This window comes from Ambystoma mexicanum, chromosome 13 (assembly GCF_040938575.1).
Source record: "Ambystoma mexicanum isolate Mex_15411 chromosome 13, UKY_AmexF1_1, whole genome shotgun sequence".
Taxonomy (NCBI): Eukaryota; Metazoa; Chordata; class Amphibia; order Caudata; family Ambystomatidae; genus Ambystoma; species Ambystoma mexicanum.
The window spans coordinates 112,006,500-112,033,620 of record NC_090938.1 but is presented as its reverse complement, the minus strand read 5'-3'; positions in this window follow the sequence as shown (position 1 = coordinate 112,033,620).

Genomic DNA, 27,121 nt, shown 5'->3' with positions numbered 1-27,121 from the left:
TTCCATGTACACAACTTTAAATTACCTTTAATCATTTACACCTTTTGTCTGAGACTGCCATTGTGATGTGCTGGAAGTTAAGCATTCCATGGGTCCCTTATATTCAACTGGTTTTCTCTGCTGTCACTTTAATGGGAAGAGTCCCAGATGGGCCAGGTTTGACCGAACATTATTTATGTGCTTGTCTTTTTGTTAAGTACACTAATGATTGTTATCTCTTCACATGGTTGAACTTTATTGATGTCCATTATCCATAGCATGAATTTTTTTTTTGTTTAACTGATTATCTGAGGATGAGGCCCTTGTGATGCAGCATTGAAAGTAAAGCAGGGTAGGTTCTTCTAATTTTACCAGTTACCGTGGTGCAAAGTCTAATGCTTGTGGTTGTTGGAAGGATGTTATTAGTGTACCTTGTATTATGGAACAGAAATCACTCAATATAAACAAAAAATGTAATTAAAAACTCTGCTTAAATGAAGTCCCTATACCAGGGTTACGAAGGTATTTGAGGGTGCATGTGGCATAGGTTGGTAGTGCATGGTCATGTCAAGCTAACCCTTAAATGTAATGGCATTTAAGGGTGCACTTGGCATGTAGACCTACAAAGAGATACATTACACATGTTACTAGGAGTATGAAGACATTAATGGAGCATTTTGAGGTTACACTTGACATACGACAGCCAATACATATTGGCTATGCCAATGCTTGTTTCCCCTATTATAGTTAAATTCTGTTACTAGGATGTATACTGCATATTCATGTTATTTGCATGGTCTTCAGCTGCTCTGGGGGATTTGAAAGACTGGGCCTGGGTTAGGTTAGAAGGGACAGAGGGAAATTGCAAGATGGCTTTGCTGTTAGGTTGATGTATACAGAAGGAAGCTCCTTGAGCTCTGCGTGAGGCTCTGTTTCTTGGTCTCCTGTATTGGCAGCATTGGCATTTGTCGTCAAAGGGAGCCTTGTGTGCTGTGGTGCTAGTCCATTGGCCCGATCTGTTATATGTAAGTTCATTATAGGGGTGTGTAGCATTCTGTCGTTTTGATGAGTTATACAATTGCTGCGTGTGAGGGGTTTACTTGGTAGGCGTACAGTGTGTTTAAGTGATGAGGTAGAGAATGCTAATGTCGTGAGGCTAGTGGAGGGCCCAGTGGGCAACTTGGAGTTTCCATCCAGTGTGGCCATGGCCACATCTTGGTAGGGGTGTCTCTTGGTTCAGTAGTGGTGCTCTTTGGTGAGTTAGTTGTGAGGTGATGACCTGAGAAATTCTGGAGTGGGCTGGTATCTCTGGCATTAGACAGTGCACAGTGACTGGTACTGGGTGAGAGGGGGTGAACACAGGGAGGAGTGGAAGGAATTGGGAGCATGCAATAGTGGGTACATGGTAGACAGTGTGTGACAATAGTTCCCAAACAGAGTAAGTAGGGACTACTTTAAAAAAATATATTATTAGTGTTATGTCACAAACCTTTTACACAGGCATAAAAACAAACATACCATAATACAATAAATACATATTTCATACAAGTCATAAAATAACATTAACAACATACCAACAAACCCCATTAAAAAACAAATAATAAATCCTCCTATTAGTTCAAATTCTTTCCAGATGAAAAAGCAGCAGATGTCCTAACTAAAGACTCTCCTTAGTAAATATTACTCCAAAACTGGTCTGTACTGATGGCCCCATAATTACTTATTAACCAGCGGACAGCCCGTCAAGACATGCCTTACAGTTTCTACTTCTGCATTACACAATCTACACTTCCGAAGATCGTAAGGAATTTTGGATCATACTCCTACATTTTCAAGAGTATGGAGCATATTACATCTCAAACCCATAAGGAATCTCCTGGGGGCAACATACTGAGCTTTTCAAATATAAAAAAAGGGGTGCAGAAAAGGGAAACTTTGTTTGGGATAAATACAAAACTTTGGTTTGGTAGATAATTTCTCCACCAATCACCCTCTATCCGGAAACAGTGCTTTTCTATTCATTTGCTTTAAAGAAACCCCCAATTGAAAGGCAACTTAATTTTAAAATCAATCTCATTGTGGAATGCATGTACCTCCTCAATAAATCAAGAGTTATTCTATTAGCCTTTAGAGTTCCTTTCAACATTGGAGAAAACAAACTAAGCAATGAGTTTGATTCTTCTTGGTCCAATATTGTCATATAAAAAGAAGTACGGGGCCACCAGGGGGCGCACGGATGAGCTCTCTCTGAAGCCGAGGTCCGTCTAGTGGTCTTGAGCCCCCACTTCATGACCCCCCACAGGGCTGAAAGAAAAACGTGGGAACCGTGAACGTGGCCCCCCCAGCCAGGAAACAATCCGAAGAAAATCGGACCCGTTTTCGTGAAGAAATCGAAGAAAACGTTGTGTGAACTCAGCTCCATTGAAACCGACGAAGCAACGAAAGTGAAACCACTTGCGGCACGTGACCAAGCCTGAGAAGTGCCGGTTTGACTCAGTGGGCCTCCGCGCAGAACGGCCCTGTATTGGGGAGAGACACCTGACTCTGTCCCCTGATCATCGAAGCAGTAGGAGGTGGCCGGAGACCTCGTCCGCCCAGGCACGCCTGGCCCGCCCAGCCGGAATCCACGCTGTCTCCGCACTGAGGGAAGCGCCGGCGGGGCCACAGAACAAGCTTCCCAACGGAGAAAAAGTAGGCGGCTGCCCCCCTCCCACCGCCCACAGGGTCACTCTCGGGACGCAACCACCCCGCGCTGTCGCTTGACCCCCGGGGACCTGCGGATCCCACACCAGCACGCCTTCCCCCCTCGTCCCCCCACCTCTGTCGGGGGCCGTGTGATACGCGGGCAGACCCTGCCGGCACGGAGCCGGCGGCCCGCGCCTGTCATAGAACGCGCAGGGACAGAGGAGGAGCGCACACGCTCAAGGGAGTTGTTGCCCCCCTCCAAGTGCCTCCAAAGGCATTAATACAGCCCAACACAAAGAATTGCCTAATAAAACAAGGGAACAAAGAGGAATGAGGAGAGGGAAGGAGGGAGAAGGAATAAAGACACCTGAAGACATATGCCCTAACGTAAGAGGCCCTCAATGCTCACAATTGAATAAAGGCTATACCTACTTACTACTGTGCATCAAGGCCAACAACTGTGAGAGCATGAGCCTCTGAATCGCCCGGCCACAACTCCAGGCACACCACAGGGTGCCCAGGGATGTCACCAGGAACCGGCTTTCTTGGTGAAGCATTCCTTCCCCCAGTCAGCACCATAGTGTACTGGACACACCCTCCACATTTCGGACCACTGCCTTCCCTTCCACTGGTCAGGTGCTGAGAAAGTGCACAGTCACCTTAAGGAGTTGATATAATTCCCACCAGAGAACGCCCCACATAGGGCACAACCACCCAGCGAAAGTGAGAGAACCCCACACCAAACCCATCAAGTCAACAAAAGGCCACCAAGACTGAGGGTTGGGCCCCCGTAACAGGGCCATGTGCCTCCTCAGTTGACCCACCACATATATTAGAGCCGACACCACAGGGACATTTCACAATCTCCCCTCTGTTCTGAGGATATTGCAGACTGCAAAGGCCATCCACAACTGGAAAAACGCAATAAGCCCACTGCACGGAAGCTGAAGGGGAAGCCTGGGACTAGAACGGACAGAAAGCTGAGAGCACACGGCGCAGCCCGGGTGTAAAAGCCCCTGCGCCCCACCTGCGCAGAACCTACAACTGAGACAGCGGAGAAGTCTCTAGAATATATGCAGGCAAAAGAAAAGCTAGCCACTTACGCTCCCCCTTCTCACAACGTCGCTACCCCCATGATGGCAGCCGAAACAGCAGCGCATGGCGAGACAGCGGCCCCCAAAGGCGACATAGCGGCTCTGTTGGTGGAGCTAAAAAATATGGGGGCCAATATAGGGGGCAAAATCGATAAGATTACCCAACGCATGGACAAGATTGAGGATAGGCTAGATGGGGTGGAAAACAACCAAGCCTCGATAGACACTTTGGAAACGCAGCTAGAACACAGAATAACAGACCTCGAGCAGAGAGTACAGATTAAAAATGGACGATTTGGAAAATCGAGAGAGACGCAACAACCTGCGTTTCTTTGGAATTCCGGAACAAGAGGGGGAAACACAAGAGGGCTTAAAAACAACACTTCATGAAATTATTAAGCTCCTGGCGGCGGATGACGCAATTGACGAACCAAGGACCGAACAAATACACAGAGCAGGAGGCCCAAGATCGGTCCTCGCCCGCTTCCATAGATATCAGGACAAGGCTAAGATTCTTGGAAAAAGCAAGGCACAGGGGTGTGATCACTCTAATGGAGCACAAATAAACCATATACCAGGATCTATCTGCCATGACACTAGCTCTAAGGAGGATGTGTGGCCCCCTGATGAAATGGTTGAAGGAACGAGACACCCGATACAGGTGGGGATACCCCTTCTCCCTTTCTTTTGAACATAACGGCACGAAGATCAGACTGCAATCAGGGAGAGAAATAAAGGCATGCATATCTGAGCTTGTGGAGACACGTGAGCGAAGGAACGATGGAGATGCATCAAAGGGCGAAGGGAGAGAATTGCGACTTCAAGGCCCCAAGAGACAGAGAGTTAAGGGATCGAGAGAATATTGAAGAGGCAACATTTCCCCGGAGGGCGGCAAGTGAACCGAATTAGCAACAACGGCTTCATGTTCTATTAGTGACCAAAATGTGGGATGTTTTTGGCCCTATACAAAATAACCACGTTTGATTGTTGTAAGATGAGGTTTGAACGGGGGGGGCGAAGTGGGGGCTCAAAGTTATGTGGTAGTTATTTTAGCAACAGGACCGTGAGGTAACGGTTCCCGCTGGTGGTTCGCTGCTGGTTCAGTGTATTTAACTGGATCTGCTTGGATGCTGCCACATGGGTGGAGGGAGGGGGCGGAGGGAGGGGGGGGAATGGTCACAGGACAAGGTAGGGGTAAAGACGAAAACAGAATTATCTATCACTGCTGAGGAGGGTAAAATATTAAGGCTTGCTGAAGACACCGAACACAGGGGGTGCAGTTTATTGTCTTAAATATCTCAATGCAACATTTAGATGGCCACCGTTGAAGTTAGCACACGGGGCCCCTTGAAGGTGGGGACGCTTAATGTTAAAGGGCTTAACTCACCAACCAAGATGTCGTTAGTATTGCAGGAGTTCCAAAATTGACATCCTCCTCCTACAAGAAACTAAATACATGAAAGGGGAGGAGAGACCTATCCTGGGAAAATGTTTCGGCATAGAATTCTGGGGCTCTGAGCATTGCGTAGAGGGGGAGTGGTGGCTGGTAGGGAGTAGACGTACCAGCCGTGCGCTCCTGTTCCCCGGGCGAAAATAAAGCGGTCCACCGCCCCGCTATTTGTGGGAAACACCCGCAAAGCTGAGAAGAACTCCCGGCACCTGCAGGAGGAGACAACTGGGTGTAGCACAGAAGAAGGTCGCCTCCCGGCGGTGTGTTTGCCTCGGGCCGGAACGGCTTGCGCAGTTGGCAAGGAGTCCGACTCTCGGCGCGCGGAGCTCGTGGGGAGGTGCCTGTCGGGCCCCGGGCGGCAGGCATTGCCTTGCTGGTGCCGTCTGGCTGCGGGTGACCGGGCTCGGGGGCCGTGCCATAACGGAGAGCGGAGGCCGTCGAACGGAGTGCCGGGAGACTATATCTGGGCATCGGCAAGCCTGATTGGAGTGGTGGATTCAGTAGAGGTAGGCCCCATGGGGATAGCAGACCATAAAGTTGTCCAGATGAAACTCCGACTGGGGGGGCGTAGGCCGGGGGTGTGGTGCTGGAAATTCCCAAAGATGCTCTTGAGAGACCAGGTGATGCGAGAGGAGATAGAAAGTAAGATTCAAGATTTCTTTGAGCGGAACAACAGCGTTGATACGAGTTTAGAGATCAGGTGGGATGCTTTCAAAGCTACCCTGAGGGGGGAACTAATCGCTCTGCAAGCGGAGAGAAACAGACTACTCAGGGGGCTAGAGGCACAGTTGGAAGGCGAAGTCGTGGCTGCCAGAGTACGAATGGAGGAGAACCCCACTAGAAAAGTGTACAAGGAATATAGGGCAGCAGAGGGCCAGTTAAGAATCCTAAGGACCAAAAAGGCCAAAGCGGCTATGCTCAGGGTTAGACAAAGATTCTATGAGAAGGCCAATAAGGCGGACTCACTCCTGGCGCGTCTACTGAGGGGGAACAGGGAACGGAATGTTATTGTGGCCATGAGGGATAAGAGGGGTGAAAGACTCACTCGGACAGAAGAGATCAAGGGGAGGTTAGCAGAGATTTATGAAGAACTATACTCTTCGCAGAATCCGTTACTGGGACCACAGAGGGATTTCCTTGGGGCCCTTCCCCTTCTGCGGCTGTCCAGGGACGAGAGGAGAGAGTTAAGCCGAGATATCACGTAAGATGATGTGAGAGCAGTTATAGTGGCTCTCCCCCGAGGTAAAGCCCCGGGCCCAGATGGCTACCCAGCGTAGTTTTATAAACTCGACTCCCATCTGTTAGTTCCACATCTAACACAACTATTTAATTCATTTGGGTCCAGAGGTATTATAACCCCCTCTAAGGAGGAGGCAAAAATAACACTCATACACAAGGCAGGCAAGGGCCCAGAAGAGTGTACATCGTACTGGCCCATTGCCCTCATAAACACAGAGGCGGAAATATACACTAATATGTTGGCTAAGCGGTTGGAAAAGTACTTACCTTCGCTGATCCACCTGGACCAGACAGGGTTTGTGGCTGGGAGACAGACAGCTGACAATATCAGACGGGTGGCCCACATTGTCGAGAAAAAACAGAAGACGACCACTCCGGCGATCCTCTTAGCGCTCAACGCTGAAAAAGAGTTTGATCGGGTGGAGTGGTCATTCCTGTTCCAGGTCATGGAAACAATGAGTCTCGGGTCGGAATGCATCAAAATGGTCGTGCCAAACTATAAAAACCCCAGCTCACGGATCCTAGTTAATGGGGAAGTATCACACCCATTTAGGCTTTGGTGGGGAACGAAACAGGGGTGCCCCTTGTCCCCCCTGCTCTATGCTATATATTTATAACCCCTGTTATTAGCCATAAGGGAGACGGACAGGATTCAGGGCATATCATTTGGGGGATACCAGCACACGGTTGCGGCATTCGCGGATGATATGTTGCTCATGTTGACGCAACCGAAGGAGTCCATCAGGGCAAGCATAGAAGTGCTGACTAAATTTGGGGAGGTATCGGGTTTGCGGGTCAATCGGCAGAAGTCCAAACTGATGACTCTATCCCTTGGGGAGAACGAGGCCAAAGAATTGAAGGCACTCTCCCCGTTCAAATGGAGCCCGGGCAGGGTATGATACTTGGGGGTCCGGATAACCCCTTCCCTGGGCGGCTGGTATGGTGCGAATTACCCCCTCATGCTAAAGACAATTAAAAAGGACTTGAGGAAGTGGAGCGCTCTTAGGATTACGTGGCTAAGGAGGGGGGCAGTACTTAAAATGGTGATCCTTCCCCACATACTATATCTGTTTCAGGCGATCCTGTTGTCCATTCCCGCGGGCTTCTTTAAGGAACTGGACCGTGTGGTCAAAGAGTTTGTCTGGGAGGGCAAGAGGCCATTTGTGTCCTGGAATCTTCTCATGGCGTCCAAAGGGCGTGGGGGTATGGGTCTACCGGACTTTAGGCGATATCATGAGGCTGCACTTCTCCGGGTGATTAGGGAATGGTTTGCAGCGGGCTATGAGAAGCATTGGGTAAAAATGGACAGAGCAGTCACACGACATCACCTGGGTGAAGTATTATAGCTTCCCCGGAGGCTGAGACCGCCTCATATCTACTTGAGTGATATTACCAAGGGGATGGTAGCCACCTGGGACAGGGCAGTGGAGAGACGAGGGATCTCATCCTTTCCATCCCCGTTCACGCATATCTTCAATAATGAGGACTTCTCGCCGGGGCTGGAGAGGGGAGCGTTTCGAATATGGGAGGGAGGAGGATGCAGGACACTGAGGGATATGTTTCACAACCAAACAGTGAAGACCTTCGAGGAATGTAAGCTGCAATTTGGAGTTGGTGAGGGGGAAAGGCACAGATACTTTCAAATTAGACACTGGGTTATGTCAGCGGAGGTCAAGAGGGCTGCTATGCGCAACCTAACACAATTCAAACAGTTCCTCCTTACCCATGATGGTTCTAGAGGTCTGATTTCGGATCTATATAAACTCTTAGAGAGCATGGGCCCGAAGGTCACCTGGCCGTACATGAGGGGATGGGAGCAGCACGTGAGGGTGGAAATGGAAAGGGAGGACTGGGAGGGGCTATGGAGGTTAATCCCAAAAGTGGCTAAGGTGTCCCAACTACAGGAAGCATGGTGGAAGTATATCTATGGAGGGCACTACACCCCGGCTCGGCTGCATGCAATCTACCCAACGATTTTAGGTCTCTGCTGGAGGGGCTGCGGGGAGGTGGGCACAGCTACTCATATATGGTGGGACTGCCAGCGTATTAGATCTTTTTGGCACAACATTGCATGTGCCCAATCTTCAGCTCTGGGGCTGAGGGGTAGCCAGGACCCTCGTGAGATTCTTTTGGGGAAGAGAGTAACGGGAGGGGAAGAGGGGAGACGGGGGAGTTCCAAGGTGAAAGTGGTCTGTACCTTGGCAGCGATGGGGCTAATTGCTCAAAAATGGAAGAGCCCAATGATTCCCACGGAGTAGGACTGGCTTAGGAATGTATGGTCCATTGTCTCATTGGAATGGGCCACATACGCGGCGGAGGGGAAATTGTAAAGTGTTGCTGTGGGTTGGGGTGAGACACTGGATTGCCTAAAGGGGGAGTTTAGGGAGCAATGGTGCCCCCAAAGACTAAAGCTGCTGGATATCCATTGTTGAGGAGTTGGCAGGGAGTTTTCAGGACTAAAGGTGTTATTTGCGCTACAACCGGAGTTAGAGGAGGAGGAGGGAGTGAGAAACGGGGGGTTGATGTTGTTTTTCGAATTTGTTTGGTTCTACATGCTGAAATCAATAAAAAGATGTTTTTAAAAAAAAGAAAGGGAATCGAGTTCCATGCCACTAAAACCTGTTCAGACGCAGAGGGGCGAGCCCTACTAGTAGTAGGAACCATTGGAAACGTTGAGGTAACAATAGCCACAATCTACTCCCCTAACGTGGGACAACTCAGATTCCTCTCTAGAACCATCCCCAAAATAATGTTGGAGGAGGCTGGCCATATTGTTCTGGGTGGGGACTTTAACCTGTGGGCAGACCACGACTTAGATCGGAAGGCGGGCAACCCAACATCTGATAATGAAATGAGAGGGGACCGTAATGATTATGTAAAAATGATGCAAGTATATGCGTTGGTTGATGTATGGAGGGAAATGCACTCGGATGTGAGAGGACACAGGTTTCATTCAGCCCCACACAGCACTTTCACCCGAATTGACTATATTTACCTTTCACAAGAGTTACACAATGTCACATCACACTCAGAGATTGCCCCAATAACATGGTCTGATCATGACATGGTCATAGCCGACATACAGTGGGAACATTTACTGACCCGAGGTGGGAAATGGAGATGTAATGAGGCCCTGTGGAAAGACTCGGTCTTTAAAAACGCAATAGAATCAAAGAATACTTTAAAGCCAACAACACCGGGGAGGTCTCCAAACAGGGGGTGTGGGAAGCGGCCAAGGCAACCTAGAGGGGAATGCTCATACGGGAGGGGGCCCGGAAGAAAAGGGAAAGAACGCTAATTGAAAACAGGCTTAGGGGCGAAATATGTCAACTAGATAAAGAAGCCAGGGAGGGAGACACCACAGATCCCAATAAGATCCAAGAGGCGGAAAAAAAAATGGGAAGAACTTAGAGCATGACCAGATAGTGCGTAGGCTGCATCTACTAAAACAAAAATGTTATGAAAAAGGTGATAAAGCAGACTCACTACTGGCAGCTAGACTTAGAATGCAACGAGCGGAGCACAGGGTAATAGTGATAACAAATGACAAGCCCGACCAGGAGCCAAGTAAACCCTCTATCCCCGAAGCGTTTGCTAATTTTTATGAATCTTTATACACCGCAGAGATAGACCCAGACGCAAAGGAGATAGATAATTACTTTGCTGGCATCAACCTCCTTAAAGTGGCTATGGACTCAGCCAACCTCGAGTCCCCCATAATAGAAGAAGAAATACAGGAGGCAATTAAAAGACTGTCACTGGGCAAATCCCCAGGAGAAGACGGATACACAGCCGGCTTCTATAAAACCTTCAGTGCCCACCTCACCCCATTCCTGGTTGAACTATTCAACGAAATCCTTGAATCAGGATTAGCTCCCGACTCCTTTGTCCGAGCACTCATAAGGGTCATTCCCAAGGAGGGAAGAGACCCCAAACAATGCGGGTCGTATCGCCCCATATCCCTACTCAATGTGGACGCCAAAATCTATACAAGGGTACTAGCAGCCAGATTAGAATCCCACATGCCCCACCTCATCCACTCCGACCAAGTCAGATTCATAATTGGGAGACAAGGGACAGACACGATGAGGAAGACCCTCCATTTGGTTGCAGCCTCCCAAACTATGAACGATGAGCCCGCTCTACTCTCTATTGACGCTGAAAAAGCTTTTGACAGAGTGGAATGGGGCTTCCTAGCGGCAGTCCTCCGTACAGTAGGAATAGGACCGAAATTCAGAAGCGGAATAAGAGCAGTCTATACAGCACCCAAGGCCTCAGTATCTGTTAACGGGGAATATTCGAGGTGGTTTGAATTAAAACGCGGCACCCGCCAGGGATGCCCCCTTTCAGCCATCCTCTTCGCTCTTTCGGTAGAGCCCCTGGCCCAAAAAATGAGAGAAGACACCCAAGTAGAGGGAATGCCATTAGGGCAGACGGAGTACAAGGTAGCACTGTACGCCGATGACTTGCTCCTCCATGTGACAAACCCAAACACATCCATCCCCAGGGCACTGCACCTCCTGGAGGAATATGGCCACATATCGGGGTTCAAAGTTAATAAATCCAAGTCAATGCTCTTCCCCCTACAGGGATCGGTGGAAATGAACAACGACAGATACTCCCCCCTAAGCCTTACGATAGAACACAATAAATTGAAGTATCTAGGTATACAAGTCACAAGAACATTAGGAGATCTATATAAAGCCAATTTCCCAACGCTCCTCCAAAACTTCCACACGGACCTTGCCCGGTGGGACAAATTGACCATATCCTGGCTGGGATGCCTCAATGCAATAAAAATGACCTGTCTCCCGAGATTTCTATACCCCTTTCAAATGCTCCCCATTAAGATGCCACAACAATTCTTTGTGGAAGTCAAGAAGGCGATTCTTAAGTTCTTATGGCAGAACTAGAATTGCATATAGCAACTTGACGCTACCCAAAGACAAAGGCGGGGTGGACCTCCCAGACATCCAAAAATACTATGAAGCTGTCCAATTACGAGTCCTCATTCCTCATCTCCGCAATCAAAAAACGCCCCAGTGGATTTCCATGGACAACCACTATCTATCCCCAACGACGGTCTCTGAGTGGCTTTGGTCCCCTAGGAGGAGGGTATTGGGGAGATCAAAAGCACACCCGATGTTCGAAACCATATGGGAGATATGGCGAGAAGGCACAGAAATGAAGAATATCACTACATGGCCATCACCACTGAGTCATCTATGGTCCCCCGGCATCAATGACCAGATTCCCAATGTAGAAAGATTCCAATCCTGGTATGAAGCGGGCTTGGAAAGGGTAGGACAGCTCCTGAAAAAGGACTCATTTATCATGCTCCCTGAACTGGAGGAAGCACTGGGAATAGGCGTACTGTCCGCATTCCACTTCCTGCAGATCAAAGGTGTCCTGACGAAACCTGAATGGAAAGACAAGCTGGGCAGAGAACTCACTCTGTTCGAAACCCTATTAAACTCTAGGACAGAAACGAAGGGACTGATCTCGGTCCTGTATAAAACACTAATAGGGGCAGGAAAAGGTACAACAGAACCCCTCAGACTAAAATGGGAGAGAGAAATAGGGGGAAAATATTGACCCAGAGACATGGGAAAAGATATGTCGAGCAGCACCCAGAGCCTCGATCTCATCCCAATACAAATTACACGCGATCAAACTATTAAACAGGTGGCAATATGATCCGCACAGGCTCTCTAAAATGTATCAATCATCCAGTCCAATGTGTTGGCGAGGATGTGGATCCACGGCAGACTATTGGCACATGTGGCGGAGTTGCCCCCGAATGAAAGTATATTGGGACGAAGTACTGGGGTGGATTAGGGACCTAGATGGGATTCAGAGTACAGCAGACCCCTATCTTGTTTTGTCTGGATTCGAAAAAATTGAGGATGACTGGAGGAGGGTCAAAGACCTAGCTGTGCAGCTGCTATTAGCTGCAAGGGCTCTGTTAGCCATGAAATGGAAATCCACCACAGTCCCAACCGAGAAAGAATGGGTCAACGTAGTATCCAATATATGCACCATGGAAAAGATTACATCATCCCTACATGGGAAATCCACACAATGTGACACCCTGTGGCTGGAGTTCCTTAATAAGTACATGCCAGGAACAGCACACTAACATAAGGCGACTAACCAACCTCACAACCCTATGCTGTAAAAGAACACGTACTAACAGAACACGCAACTCAATAAAAAGATGTACCACGATAAGCCCCCCAACAAGGTGGTTTCCAAAACCTATCAAGCAATCCACCAAACACTAGACAACACAACCCTCAGCAGATGTAAATAGAGTCTTGGGGGGAGGAGGGAGGGGGGGAGGAGGGAGGGAGGGAGGGGTAGAAGAATTGCAAATGTATATTGCCACTCTAAATGGGTATAAACTAAGAATGGAAAGCTCATAAGATTAATGTTGAGATGCAAATCTGAATTACAATTGCTTTGAATATGCTCGACAATAATATAAGTTTAATTATTGGTTAATTTCCTGTGAACTGCTGTGACCTTGTTTGAAACAAACTCTAATAAAAACAAATTTTAAAAAAATATATATAAAGAACTACGCATTATTCTCCATTGGGTCAAGGTGGAAGTGATCCCTAATTCACAGCAAACAGCTTCATTAGGAATGCTTTGAGGCAAACCTAAAGAGCATTTCCAAGTGTTTCACTACAATTTCTGGAGCCATAACACCCCCCATTGCGAATAAATGTCTAGTCCATACAGTATAGACAGTACAATATTAGTTTTATACAAGTTTAAAAGACCTTCTAACAAATACCCTCCTCTAGTAGAAATAAAGGACTTAATTAAATTTACCTTTTTTAAACAATTTCAGGAATAATTGATCTAGATAAATCCAGATGTGTCAATCAAAGATTAATGAGCACACCCAGGCAAATATATTGATCAACAATTTTCACTGGGACATCCCCAATTTTCCACACAAATTTATTGGGTTTATGCCTACTTTCCCCGGTCACCATAACTTTTCTTTTTAAAGAATTAAGTGCCAAACCATTTTCCTGAGAGTAACGAACGAGTGCATCAAGACCACGTTGAAACCCAATGGGCGTTTTGTCAAGAAACATGGTGTCATCAGCTGAGAAAACCAGGACACTGTGCGGGAACCGATTCGAGGAAGAAAATTCCTACATGCAATTAAACAATCACACATGTCAGCCACGTAAAAATTATAGACTAATGGTGCAAGCATGTATCCCTGCTTAACCCCTTGATTGTTTTTTATATTTGCCGACAGACAGCCATCTAGGTCAAGCCTAACTTTTACAGAAGTCCCTTCATACAACTGCTTGATAATATTAAGTATAGATATTGCGCAGCCCCACGTTCTAATTTATTCCATAAATGAGTCCTTCAAAGGCAGCGGTATAATCTACAAAATATATGCATAGTTTAGACTAGTTTTCATAGCCAGGGTAGTTGTAATCAAATACAGTAGACACCAAAGATTATAAACTGCTCCATATCCTTTTCAAAACCCTGTTTGTTGGTAGGATCATAAACCCCAATCAGCGACCCACTCATTTAATTTGTGAAGAACACAGGTAGCAAATATCTTGGACATTGAGTCGGCTAAGGCCAGCTGCCAACAATATCTCCGGTTCCCTCTGTCCCCTTTTTTAAACACTGGAACAACAAACCCTCTCTTCCAACTCTCCCGGGCAGTACCTGTATCAGCCCCATTAATAAAAACATCCTGTAGAAAATGAGCCCAGAAAAGTGCAGAAGTTTAAAACATTATATTAGGTAGGCCATCGGGCCCCGGTGCTCTAGATGTTTTAAGATAAAGAGAAATGTCCAATAAATCTTCAACAGCAAATGAATGCGACTCGTTAACTGAATTACAGCAAAGTCTGCAGGGTTATCTGGTGCAGCAAAAGGCTGCTCCTTATAATAAATGGATTTAACGGTCCCGTGATTTTAGTGAAAATGTTTTTTGATGGATTTTTTTTGCCAAAACAAATCCATCGAAAAAACACTGAGTGCCTCACCACGAGTTGGGCGGTAGCCCTTAAATGCAGCGGTAACGCTATTACCGCCGCATTTAAGGGTCCGCCAAAACATGCGTCCGATAAATGTCAATTTTCAGGTGCAATGGGGAATGGGGTATACCCATTATCGCCCAACCCTTGATTCGGCGCTAATAGGGCCGGACCGGGTGGCAGTAACGCTATTAGCGTGGACGGTATCCCAGTTATAATACTGCCGGGATGCCACCCAACTCGTGATGAGACCCTGAGTATTTAAAAAATATATATGGGAGTAAGGGTTTAAAACGGGTGGGAAGTGGATTGGGGCAGGGTTGACAACATAGGGAAACAGAGGTTTTGGGGGGGTAATTCCCCCAAATACTTTTTTTTAAATGCAGTGATTTCTTTTCTGTAAAAAATCCATCGGAAAAAAAGTTTTCTGTAAAATCACAGTGAACCGGATAGAACATGTGCCATCTAGACCTTCTTGGATACAATGTTAAATTCTTGGTTCTTACCACCCTTGATGTATTTATCAACGAAGTGCCAGAATTTACGGGTATCTCGATGTCAGAGGGCAGCAAAAATCTATTTCCAATTAGCATTATGCATTGACATTTTGTGTGAACTGACCCAGTTTTTATATTTTGTGCATGCATGGTTCATAAATTGTTTTCTCAAAACAGGATCAAACATCCACCTTTTAATATGCCTCACTTCTGCTCCAAAAACCCTTTTCCTTTCTGAAAGAGCAGCATCATGCACCAAGCCCAGCTGAATCTCACTATACGCTGATCTAGTCTTAGTATTTCCAATATGCGGTATCAATTGATTGGTAACTCCAAGAAACTCCTCAAATTCTTTCTCACCAATCACTTCATTGACTTACCAAGATTCCTCCCCAATGGAAAAGTGTCTTGCTGTAACCTTTTAAAGACTTCCACATATCTTACTGTCTAATGTAGCCGATTGCCTGAAAGGTTACAATCCCAAAGCTTTTTGCTTGATTACCTCGTTATAAATGTTTATCTGACATTTTAAGACCACATGATCACTGACTTTAGTAATCTCTGGAGTATAGTTAGATAAAAAGTTCCTTAGACCAACAGTTATAAAAATCTAGTCAATTCTGGACTTATGTTTGCCATTTTTCCATGTACATTTTTGTTTTAATCCCTAACCGAATCAATAGTTTCAAGTATTCCAAGCCAATATGTATCCAGAAATGTTGACCAACATACATCTGCATTAGAATTTGAACCCGGATCACACAGTTCAGAGACAAGAAACTTAGCAGTGAGACCACATCAATCTCTAAGGAGAAGGGTGTACAACACTCCTGTTGACTCTTTGCTGTACAGGATACGTTTTCGAACACATTTTAAGACAGATTTCTATTTAGCAAACAATGTTTTATGAAAACATGTTATCTTGACAAAATGGTTATATGTCTTGGAGTTTGGAAAGACACCCTAAAATTAAATATGCACATTTCTTTCACTTCCTGTGATATCACGCCCCACTGCATACGTCAGAGTCCCCCCACTTTGTTTTTTTAGGACTCGAGCGCTGGGCACCTGCATAACCTCTTTCAGATTGATGATGAAACCCTGCATGGGTGGGGGAATCTCTGTGGATAGGTCAGCAAGATGAGCAGCTGGCAAGGTAGAAAGTGGACTGTGAAATCCTCAAAGTGCCCAACAAATATTGAATCTGTGTGCTAAATTAAGCACTGGCCTCTGACCAGCCTTCACATTTTAATTTCAATCCAAAAAGGGTCTAATCTGCCTTTCATCCTTCCGAGTGTGAGGTTTCAGGGAAGCCATCAGAAGTGCGCTGGGAAGGCACATCAGCAGCGAGGCATAGAGACGACTGGACACCATGTAGGTTAAACATAATCTACTTTATTGGCGCGCAATGCGCACGCACCTGTGAAGGCTCATGCAGGCCTTCCACTACAGCAGCCGCGTAATTAAATGAACAGGCGGACACGGGAGCCAATATGCACGTCTTGCTTTATTACGATTATTTTTTTTATTTTTTTTTGTATTTAATCAAAAATTAGATTTTTACAAGAGAAGAACACTTTCTTTGTTATCAACTGAAGAGAAAGAAAAAAAAAGTCTACCGTTTCCTGTGTACACTGGTGCGCTCATACCACTGGTTGATTGAGGGTTTCGAATGCTGAATTTTTTTGCAGAATTTTCTCCAAAGCAATGTCTATTAGCTTGGAAGCCGCTATTAGCCATCTAGTTTTGGCTCCCGTGATCATACGATTCCACCAGACACTGTTGTCGATGACATATGATGATTTGAACATAGGGCCGAGAAAGGCCTCTCTTTCGTGATCAATTGAAGGGCAAGCCATCAAAAGATGTTTGATTGTTTCTGTGGATTGAGGATCTCCACAGAGTCTGCAGGATTTTTCTTTTGATGTGGCCCGAATTGCCAGGACTTCTTGAGTCGGTAGAAGATTTAAACGGGCTTTGAGTAGAGTTCTCATGAGGCGCTTAGTCGGATATTTCAGACAATACTCCATTGGTTGCTTTAATTTGTTGTAAATTGGTGGCAGGTGGGTTAGTAACTTGTTCGTAGTTGAGTTGTCGTTTGTTTTTATCCAATCCAGCCATTCCATTTTAGATTTTATTCTCATGGGATTCTGAATTAGTTCCGCTTTATTACGATTATCAAAGGAACTGAACTCCCCTCCCTAAGCCAACGTCACTTCCTTGCTCCTAGGGCCGCAACGGCGGACCTCCCACCAAGGAGGTGGATGGGCTGTATCATGAGTCAGGGTGTTACGGCACTTCCTGACATCTTCCCCCTTTTTAGGTTGCAACTCAGGCTTTGTCCTTTACCCCATTTCTTCAATGAGTCTTTGAGGCTTTATTCTACTCCTCTGAGATCTTCTTTGTCCGCGGGGAGTGGCAGGTGTTGACCTTGGTGGCGTCTCTTCTTGTTCGGCTTCAGATGTCTCACTGTCTCCCAGATATGGCTCATCTCGCCATCGTTCTTCCCTTTCATCTTCTGTTCTTCTCCGAGCCTATTTCTAGAGGAGTCACCACTCTCCTGAAGTGGGACACATTACGTGTCATGGAGTGGTTGCTGTCTCCTTCTGCCGTGATCATGCTGCCTTTCTTTTGAGTCACCGTGAGTAGTTCAGGCGCGAAGGTGGCATCCTCCTTTCACCCTTTTTGTTGTTTCATGATTATGATGTCCCCCGGCGCTATGGTTGACTCTTGTGCTCTTCTTCTCACGTCTGCCGTCTCCTTCATTTTTTTCTTTCCTTCTGAATCATTTTCCCTGGCCTGCTGTTCCAGTGGCGTTCCAAGGTCTGGCCGAGGATCCTCTGGAAGCCTTGTTTTGACGGGCCTCCTGAACATTCGGTCCGCGGGACACACCCCCGTGGTGCTTTGAGGCGTGTGTCTGTATTCCCTCAGGAATTGGTATAGGGCTTGTTCGAACGGTTTATTCAGTATGTTGTCTATTTGCAGTGTCCTCTTGATGCTGGCCATTAGCCATCGGGGAGTGATCCTTCTGTGCCGGAAACCCATGTATTTGGCAAAGTTTTGGAAGTCCGCTCTGATAAACGGTGGGCCATTGTCTGATTTAATTATCCTCGGGACCCCTTATGCTGATAGCATCCGATCCAGCGCCGGGATGACGCAGGTGGCTGATGTGCTCTCAGTGAGTTGTGCTTCAGGGAACCCTGAATGTTCATCAATCAGTACTAGCACATACGTGCCGTCTCGGAGTGGTCCGAACATGTCCACCGCCAGCTCGACCCAGACCCATTCTGGGAGCGGGGAAGATTGTAATGGGTTGGGGTGCGGCGGTGGGGCTACTTGTGCACATATCGTGCAGCCCCCCACCAGTCATTCAACCAGTGCATCCAATTTGGGAAACCACACTTTCTGACTGAGTAACTTCTTGGTTGCTGTGACCCCCCTGTGTCCTTCATGAGCCACCTGAACTATCTTTTCCCGGAGTGATTCCGGTATGTCGACTTTGCACCCTTTTAAAATGATGTGGTCCTCTACAATGGAAAGCTTGTCTCTAACTAGGTCCAGCCACTTGACATCATCCTTGATTGGTTCTGGTTCACCTCTGGCCTGTTGTCTCATGTGTGCCCTTTTATCGAGTTGTATACAGCGTTTGACTATTCTCAAGGCCGGGTCCTGTTCCGATTGAGCGACCAGTTCGGGCCATTCAACTGGGAATGGTTGCAGATGATGTACGACATAATTGATATATGCATCCGCTATGGACGGGCGGGCGGAGGCTGGTCCTGTAGGGTGGCGGGACAAGTAATCTGCGGGGTTGTCATCCTTGCCAGGCCGATGTATGATGTTAAACTTGTAGTCTTGTAAACGCAATCCCCACCTCGCTATTCTGGGGGGCATTCTTGCCTTGGGGTCCCCGTAGATTGTGAAGAGGAGCTTGGTGGTCGGTTACGATGTTGAATTGTTTTCCGTATACAAATAGATGGAAGTATTTGCACGCCCATACTACAGCCAGGCTCTCCTTCTCCGCCTGGGAGTACGCTTGCTCGGTGGTGGTCAGGCTCCTGCTGGCATATGCCACTACAAACACCTTGGTTGGTTTGGAGGGGTCCTTTTGTGTGACGATGGCTCCCAGCCCGACTGGGCTGGCGTCGACGATAAGTTCTGTATGGCGGTGGGCATCGAAGTATGCCATATCCTCTGCACTGGCGATGGCATTGCGGATGTCTTCAAATGCATGCTGGCAGTCTTTGGACCACTCGAATGGTTGGTCCTTGCGGGTGAGTAGCCGTAGGGGGTTGCTTATTGTGGCGTAGTCCTTTAAGTATCTTGCGCAATAGCTGGCGAGTCCGAGAAAAGAGCGTAGTTCCATTGTGTTTGTGGGGGTGTGGCTGTGTTGAGGGTGACCACTTTGTCTGGATCTGGGCGCATACCTTTCTCTGAGAAAATGTGTCCAAAGAATCGCAGGGACTTTTTGTTGAATTCACATTTTTCTTTGTTGAGTGTGAGACCTGCCGATTCTAGTGCTGCGCACACTCGATGTAGGGCCACGTCATGTTCATCTTTGGTTTTCCCAAATACAAACACATCGTCTCAGTAATTGAGACAGTTGGGCACGTGGCGTATGACTCAGTGAATTTCTTCTTGAAAGATATCCGCAGCCGACGAGATGCCAAAACTAAGCCGCTTGTATTGGAACAAACCCATGTGGGTCACAAAGGTAGTTATGTAGCGAGATTCAGGACTTATTTCAATTTGATGATACCCCTTTGTCAAGTCTAATTTGGAGTAGGTAGTGGCCCTGTGGAGTAGGTGAATCATGTCCGTGATCCTTGGCGCCTGGGGCCTTTCTCTTTTGATGGCTACATTTGCCCTTGCATATCTACACACAGACGGATTGAGGAGTCAGGGGATTTTTTTGGGACAGGGACTATGGATGATACCCATGGGGTCGGTCCGGTGACGGACTCGATGACTTGAGCCTTGATGAGTTTTTCCAGTTCGTCCTCTACCTGTTTCTGAATGTTCACTAGTATTCCCCTGTAGTGTTGTGCTACTGGTGGTATGTTTGGGTTGATGTGAAGGTGGACTTTCCTGTTTCTGAGTTTTCCCAAACCTTTGAACAGCTTTGGGAATGTGTGTTCAATGGTTTCAGACTTCGCAAAATATTTATGCGCCATGAGCTGGTATAGAATGTGCACCAGTCCCATGTCGACCACTGTCTTGAAACTCAAGATGCACCCGCTGTTGGTCTCCGTCTTAAGTATGTGTAGCGGTATTTTTGCACCATGAGATTTATGTGCGCACCATGCCGTGATGGTGCCCTTGCACGGCAGGGGCGTGGTTGCTACGTATGGGTATATGTCCACGGTGGCCTTACGTATTTTTGGGGGATTGGAGAGCGTGTCTATAAGAAATTCGAGAGGCGTGTTGTTGACTTGTAAGGTGAGTATGGGGCTGTACTGGGTGGCCGTTTTGTTGTCATTCAAAGCCCGGATGTACCCCTTTTTCTTTTGGTCATCCTCTGAGGAAGGAGTGTTGCTGGACGTAGAGGACCTCATTTCTATGTACCTGACATATCTTCTCCTTTGAGTGCGTCTTGGAGCTTCCATCGACCGTCTGTCTTCTCTGGCGGGGGCGTTTCGGCATTCTCTACCTTCTCTGCGTTGTGCCCTGTACTCGTCCTCCTGTCTCGTGTCCGTCGGGCTGTGGCGGGTGTTTCTTCTGCGTTCAGACAGTCTTTGCCTACTTGATGTGGGGGCGGGTACGTTTTTGCATACTGCTCTGAAGTGGTCCATCTCGCCACAGGCGGCGCATTGTTGTCCTACCGCTGGGCACTCTCCTGTATGCGGGTATTCATATCCGCACCTGTAGCACGTGGCTTCTGGTCGTTTGTTGTTGGCCTTTGTATACGCGGCCAGTTTGTTGACTTGGTCCGGTGGGTGTTGTTGAAGTGCTATCTTACCAAGGCTGTCTAATTGGGTCTCTACTGCAGCTTCCATCCTGGCTAGGGCCAGAATTTCCGCGAGGGTTCTCTGTTTCTGTAGTAGTTGTTTCCGAAACGGTTGGGACAGGCATCCTGCGATAACTTGCGAGCGTAACGCCTCTTCATTGGAGTATCGATAAAACTCGCAGTATTTGAGTTTGATGTGGAGGCGCATCATGAAGTTGTCGAGGGACTCGCCCTTTTCTTGTCTGGTGGTGTGGAATATGTGTCGCTCATAATCGATGTTAGTATGCAGACTTGCCATGTAGCTCTCCATAAGTGGCATTGTCCAGGATTAGTAGCCCGCCTGCTATGTCCCTGACTGCCGGCCCTACTGCTACAGACAGAGTGTTCTTTAATCTGTCATCATCCGTGAGACCTATGGCCCCTGCGTGGAACTTGAAATCCCTCAGCCATATGGCCCAGCGGGGTCCTAGGTTGGTGGTGTCACTGAGGTCGAACGGCGGGGGTATGTTCAGTGTTTGGGTAGTCCCTCCCGCCGCCGCAGCCTGATTTATGTTGGCATTTGCATTTGTGTCTCCATCTGAGCGAGATGATGACGCTGTGGTGGCTGTAGACGCAGAGGATGCCACTGGACTAGACATGGTGATGCCTCAAACAGTAGTGCGAAATGTGGTAGTGGTGGGTTGCACACAAGCGAGGTTGGCTGGGCCGGAGTGGGCTTGAATTGCACTTTTTGATTTTTTGTACCAGTTTCTGTGGGCTTTCTCTGAGTGGGCTACCCCTTTTTTTTGTCATACATTTGGGGGCTGGGGTTGTCTGTAAAAAGAGCCAAAGCCGGCGGCATTGGCTTCCCTCACATAGCGCCTAAGCTCTGGAATGCCCTCCCCAACTCGCTCAGAGCAGAACCATCTCCGTATCTCTTTCGCAAATCCCTCAAAACCACGCTATTCAACTAACTCCACCTTCCCTTCACCCACTTCAGCTCGCACACATCTGATACGAAAAGTGTTCGACACAAAATGCTTCCTGTAATGAAAATTGCTTTGTAACCATCTTCCTTCCATTGTAACCAGACTATGTATGTATTCATGTAACAGCGCCACGATGCCCCCGGGCTGACGTGCGCTTTAAATAAATCAGAATAAATAAATAAATAAATACATCTTTGCGAGTTGCAGGCTGCACCTGTTCTGTGGGTTGTCTCACACTCTCCGGCGCCGTCAGTCTGCTCCTTCAGTTGAGGATACTGGACGTGGGCTCCACGTGGGCGGCGGCAGGCTGCTCGTTCCTGCTTCACGGCTCTCTCCGTGTGGGCATCCGTGCATTGGAATTGCCGGTGATGGGCCATTGGGCACGTCCTCCTTGAGCGCACGTGTGTCTCTGCGTGTTATGGAGCGTTCTTGCTCCGGCTCCGTGAGGCGGGCCACCGGGCGTCAGGGCCTCTGTGATGCTGTGTCACGTCACATGTGCACAGCGGGCCTTGAATTTTTGGGGCGGCCGCTTACCAGAGGGGTGCCGATGCGCTCACGCTGTCCGATGACAGCCCCCCTAGAGTGCTGGGTTCGTGCTCGTCGCCATTGTGAAGGCTCATGCAGGCCTTCCACTACACCAGCCGCGTAATTAAATGAACAGGCGGACACGGGAGCCAATATGCACGTCTTGCTTTAATACGATTACCAAATGAACTGAACTCCCCCAAACCCCTCCCTAACCCAACGTCACTTCCTTGCTCCTAGGGCCGCAACGGCGGGCCTCCCACCAACGAGGTGGATGGGCTGTATCATGAGTCAGGGTGTTATGGCACTTCCTGACAGCACCCTGCCACGGTCACCTGACCTGGCTCACGCATCGGCGCATCCCAACATGGTGACATCGCGCAATGCTACCTCTCCCCCCAAAATCAATGCAGTCCTATCCCATTTCCTCAATCCATCGTTGAGGTCTCCTGACCATGCATTATGGTCTTCCTTGTCGGGACAACGACATTTTCGTCCGGACATTCCCCCACGCTGCTGTGCTCGTCTCTTTCTGGTTCATCTTCATCCGCCGAGTATCCTGATCCTCCTCGTATCTCATCTTCTTCATCTTCGCTCCATTGTTCATTTATTCGAATTGTGTCCTCTCCTGCTTTTCTGAAGAAAGACCTGTTTCTTGTTATGACCTATCCATCTCTTTCTGCCGTGACCATGGATCCCTTGACATGGGAGAGCTTCATGGGCTGTGGGCTCGAAAAGGTGACATGTCCTTGTGGACTTGCATTTGCAGTACCAGTACTTGTTCCCCTACTGCTAGCTCTGCTGCTTGTGTTCTTCTTCTTTTCTATGCATATTCTTTCATTTTTTCTTTTTGCTTGCTTCTCCTTTTCCCTTGCTTCTGCCATTGCTTCGCTCTCTTCCACTTCCTGGCCCTCCTGGGGAACTCTCATGAGTTGTGGTGGAAATGTGCCTGTGGAGTCATGCAGTGTGTTGCGTTAGTCCCTTAGGAGTTGGCAAAGAGCCTGTTCAATGGGCATGTGTGTGGTTGTCGCGTAGCGGACGGCCCTCTTGATGTTGGCCATGAAGCGTTCCACGACTCTGTTCGCCTGTGGCCAGAGAAGTGTGACTTTTCGCTGTTGGAAGCCAAAGTAGTTTGCAAAATCTCAAAAGTCTTTGCTGGTGAACGGTAGGCTGTTGTCTGATTTGACCACCTTCGGTACTCCTAACTAATGCTGGTATCAGTGCAGTGGCAGCTGTGAAGGCTACAATTTCTACTTCCCGGCAGCGGGAATGTTCGTCTAGTGCTACCTGCACGTATTCCCCTGAACTGAGAGGCCTAGAAAAGTCTATTGCCACTTCCTCCCATATTCCTTTTGGGAGCCCTCACATTTGTAAAGGTTCCGGGAACACTGTACTTTGTAGGCTCAGGCAGATGTGGCAGGATTTCAGCATTTTTTCTATTAGCTTGTCCATACCTGGGGACCATAACTTGCTTCGCAGCATGCTTTTTGTTGACACAATTTCGCGATGACTTTCATGTGCTATGTCGATTGATTTGTTGATGGAGTGCTGCTGGCATGATTATTCTGTCCCCTTTTACTAACAGGGATGACAGTGAAATTGATAGTTCATCCTTTGACTTTGCAAGCATTTTGAATAGATGTTCATCCATTGCTTGATTTCCCTGAATCGCCTCTCCCGCCGACCTCCATCTTCCATTTCTAATGCAGGATGCTACAAGGGCGAGTGTGGCATCTTCACATGTGTGTTTTGCGATGTCTGTCATGGGAACGCCAGGTGGAATTGCCTGGTGAATTATGTAGTTTATGTATCCATCCGCTCTGTCTCTTGAGGTCGTCCCTCCGCGAGCAGATGTCATGAGAAGAAGTCTGCTGGGTTTTCATCTTATCCTGCTTAGTGAAGTATGGTGAATTTGTATTCCTGGAGACGTAGTCCCCACCCTCCGATTCTCAGCGGCATTTGTGCCGTCAGTTTTCCATAGATTGTGATGAGGGCTTGGTGGTCTGTAATTATTGTGAAGGGATTACCAAACAAGAACAGATGGAAATGCTGACAGGCCCTAACGACTACCAGGGCCTCCTTTGCGGCCTGCAAGTATCTCGGCTCTGTCTCTGAGACTTCTGCTGGTATACGAAGCATTGGGTGTGTTCACTTCCCAAATGTTGTGCAAGGATTGCCCCCTGTCCTACGAGACTGGCGTCCACTGTGAGTTCTGTTTGTAGGTTGTGGTCAAAATAGGGCATGCACACTGCCGCAGCCATGTCTCTCCTGATCGCGTCAAAACTCTCTTGTTGCAATGGTCCCCATTGGAATTTGGCATCTTGCTTCGTGAGTGCATGTAAGGTTGCGCTTGTGGTGGCGAAATTTGGGAGGTATCTGGTGCAATACCTCACCAGACCCAGGAATGACCATACTTGGGCCACGTTTACAGGTCGGGGCGTTTCTGTCAGCACTTTTATCTTGCCGGGGTCGGGTTGACTTCCCTTCTGAGAGAAAACGTGGCCAAAAAATGTAAGGGTACTTTTGTTGAAGTCACACTTGTCTCTGTTTAGTGTGAGATTTGCATCATTTAGTTCTGCACATACTTTCATCAACGTGGCATCGTGATTTTCCTGAGAGTGTCAAAATATTAGAATGCCATCACTATAGTTGATGCAATGCGGTATGTGACGAATGATCTTCCGTATCTTCTCTTGAAAGATTTTGGCCGCTGATGAGATCCCAAAACGTAGGCGTTTATATCTAAACAGCCCTAGGTGCGTAGTGAAGGTGTTATGTAGCGCGGCTCCTCCCTGGGCTCCATTTGGTGGTATCCCTTGTTTAGATCAAGGTGGGAAAACACTGTCGCTCTGTTGAGAACGTGCATCATACCTGTGATCCAGCATGATTGATGGTGGTCCCGCAGCATTGCTTGATTTGGGGCCGTCATGTCAACGCATAACCTGATTTGGCCATTTGCAGTCTTCTTTGGCACCAGGACGACGGGTGAGACCCATGATGTGGGCCCTGAGGCATGCTCTGTGATGTCTCCTTCCATCAGTGATAGTAGTTCCTTTTAAACCTGTTGCTGAATGTTAAACGGGGTCCCTCTAAAATGTTGTGCAATGGGTTTCACCGTTGGGTCAATATGTAGTTTTATCTTGGATACCTTAAGTTTCCCTATAACCTTGAAAAGGCGTGGAAGGTTTGCTGTCACTTTGGCCACCGGGGACATGTATTTTCCTGCCATTATTTGGTATAAAATGTGGATTAGTCCCATTTGGACCACCGATTTGAACCTTAGGATACAGCCGCTTGCGTCCTCTGTTGCCAGGATGTGCACTGTTAAGGGATCCATATGCGTAGATGTCCACTTGTGCCTTGCACAGTCTTGGCTTGCACTTGAGCTTCAGGAATTCCGACTCGGGCATAGCGTTGATTGCTGCTCCAGAGTCTACTAGAACTTCAAATTCCTGATTTTACATGGTCAAGATTAGTGTGGGACTGTGCTGTGAGGCGGTTGGGTTACCCAGAGTGTATAGGTAACCCTTTTTCCATCTGTCCGTGCTGGAGTGTGATTCTGATTCGCTGGTGGATGGCGTTGATGTGTACAGTCTGTGTATCCTTCTTTGCCCCTTCCACCGTCCTTCTGGGGACTGCGAGTGCTTCCCTCTGGTGTAGCGTCTCTTCTTTTAGTACCTACTCTCTGTTCCTTTCGCCCTATCTTCCTTTTGGACCTTGGTGGGGTCCTTTGACAGTGTAGTCCTTGATCCGTTGAGGTGACCCTCGTTGATTTTGGATTTCGGCACAGCACTTGATAGTGATCCTCGCCCCTGCATGCTGAGCATATCGGACCGATGGCGGGGCATGGTCCATCATCGGGAAGGTCGTATCTGCATCGGAAACACTGAAGTTTTTCCTGCTTGGTGTCGTGTGGCGTAAGCGATTGTGACGTCATCTTGTTTATACACTCCTCTTTGATGACTGGAGCCGTTATGGGTGTCTTGCTCAATGTCGATATCTGTAGGTCCAGAGCTGAAGATGTTCTTGCCAACACGATTATCTTTGCTAGTGAGTGTGGCACCTGCAGCAGTTTCTTTTTTAGTATCAGCGACTTGCACCCTGCAATCACTTGTGATTTTATGGCCTCTGTTGTTATACAGGTGGAATTCGCAGTGCTTTACCCTTGCTCTTAGGCATGTGATAAATGTGTCCATGCTCTCCCCTTTTAGCTGTGTAGTGGTATGAAATATATGCCTTTCATAGTCAATGTTTCGGTGTGTGTGGCGAAATGTTCCTTCAGTATCTTTTTTAACATATCATATTTATACTCCACATCCTCGGGCAATTCAAAAATGATATCTTGTACCGCTGGGCCGGCAGTGACTGTGAGTAGGCCAATGATACGCTTGCCCTCTTTCTAGGCCCACCGCATCGAGGTAGGCATCAAACTCCTTCATCCACCTGGTCCACCATGGACCCAGGCTGGTGGTGTCAGTTGTATCAAACGTTATTATCGAGGGTACAGGGAACAGATCTCTCGCTTTCTGACACTGTGCGTGGGCTGGCGCAGCTGGATCCTCTCCCTGTTCTGACATGATCCTTTGGCGCTGTGAATTGCTGTGGCCACCCTTTGCTGTTTTGGTGGGTTCTTGCAGCGCTCCTGTACTATTTCTTTGTATTTTTATTTTGTTGCCCCCAGTGGTGCCCCTCTTTCCAGTGCTCCCCCCC